The following is a 2,063-nucleotide window of genomic DNA, read 5'->3' as shown; positions in this document are numbered from 1 at the left end:
AGTGGAGCGCACTGAATCTGGAGAGGCGGATCAGACAGCGCCACCGAGATGGGGCAGGCGGGGGCGGAGTGAACTATGGAGAGACTCCGATAGGCACACCACAATCCTCTCTCTCTCTACCACCCCCCCCACCCCCCCCCCCCATTCTCTCCCTGTTTCTCTTCCCCTATCAGACACACTCCGCAACCTTTTATAAAACTATTTGAACTATGAAAGACCTTTCACAATAACTGCCAGTCCCAGTCAGTCCCGAGACCATGACTCCTGTAATCAGCAGGGTGGGAACCCTGTCTTTCTCTTCCAAACCACCTCTGCTACCTCCCACCCTCTTATTCAGAGGGGAGAAACAGACCCAGAGATGTGCATCAATCACCCCTAGAGAATCCAACCCCAGCCTCATCAAGACTCCAACCCCTAGACCAAGAGGGCATTCAAGAGAATCTGACGCAATACGGAGAGTGAGGATGGCCTCATGGTTCATGGACAGGGCTGCGTGAATGGATTTGTGTGTGGATGTGTGCTGCATGTGGTTATCAGACCTGACCGGTATATTGATTATTCTCCCCTGGTATGATAGATAATCCCAGATTAAGGCTGTGTGACATTCATTGATCATAGATCAAATGAGTTTGCTCTGTTGAGGAATCAATCCACACTAGTTCCTGATTCTATCTGACAGACAAGCCCTCATTTCTCTTTCTTTCCCCCACGCTCTCTCTCTCCCTTGCACACGTTTCCCCTCTCCCCTTCTCTCTCTCCTTCTGAACGCTTTCATCTCGGAGGATGCGTGCGATGTTCCGGATGTGCTCTCTCTATGCTCCCCACACACGCTCTCACACAAATAAACAGACATACACAAAACACACACGTACGCAAAAAGCCCACGCTCATCCATACACACACACATCCGCTCACACATATGATACACGTACATACACAAACTCACACACAAACGTACACACCTACACTCTTGCATACACAAACGTACATTAAAGGCAGGGTAGGTAATGTCGTTGAGGAGCACTTTTTGTCATATTTGATTTAATAAACTTCACATCCTGATGGCAACCAATAAATCTAAAGGTTTTACAGTAAAATGTAATCAATCTGTGGGCGTCGAAGGACTGTAATAAACACAACCAATCATTAAAGGTCGGACTGATACTGATGACTGGATGGCATTTGGACCGAATGCATTGACTGGATGGGCTACTTGTCTGTCGGTCTACCTCCAGGCAGTAGTCAGGTTCATGTGTTTTAGGGGAGTGTCACACACACAAGGAGTAGGATATTTTGGTTTGAATCCTTTCAAACTTGAGCTAAAATTGCTAGGTTTGCAAAACGTACGTATCCTGCCTGAACTCACGTGCATACACACGAACATACTGCACTAAACAAACCCAGCAGGCCCTGACTGAGGGTTAGAGGGTCACCAGGAGTCAACAAGCAGCAGCTCAAACAACAAACTCAAAGCCAGGGATGGTTTCTTCGGTCAATGTCCAGTGTCTCTCTGGTCTCTCTGGTCTCTCTCTGTTCTCTCTGGTCTCTCTGGTTTCTCTCTGGTTTCTCTCTGGTTTCTCTCTGGTCTCTCTCTGGTCTCTCTGGTCTCTCTGGTCTCTCTCTGGTCTCTCTGGTCTCTCTGGTCTCTCTCTGGTCTCTCTGGTCTCTCTGGTTTCTCTCTGGTTTCTCTCTGGTCTCTCTCTGGTCTCTCAGGTCTCTTTGGTCTCTCTGGTCTCTCTCTGGTCTCTCTCTGCCCCAGGGTGAGGGGGGGAGGGACCTCCTGCTGGGTAAGATCTTTATCCAGACCAAACAACTGTTTCATGTCAAAGGTCACAGCAGGGTCACCTAATCTGAAAAAGAGTTAGTTTCACCAGACATGGGACATTAGCTAGTGCAACAGTTTAAGGTTTGAGGACTGAAAGGTACAGTTTAAGTTCAGGGACTAGCATTAGAGGTACAGTTTAAGGTCAGGGACTAGCATTAGAGGTACAGTTTAAGGTCAGGGACTAGCATTAGAGGTACAGTTTAAGGTCAGGGACTAGCATTAGAGGTACAGTTTAAGG

This window comes from Osmerus eperlanus, chromosome 14 (genome assembly GCF_963692335.1).
Source record: "Osmerus eperlanus chromosome 14, fOsmEpe2.1, whole genome shotgun sequence".
In the NCBI taxonomy this organism is placed as follows: domain Eukaryota; kingdom Metazoa; phylum Chordata; class Actinopteri; order Osmeriformes; family Osmeridae; genus Osmerus; species Osmerus eperlanus.
This window is presented reverse-complemented; position numbering follows the sequence as displayed.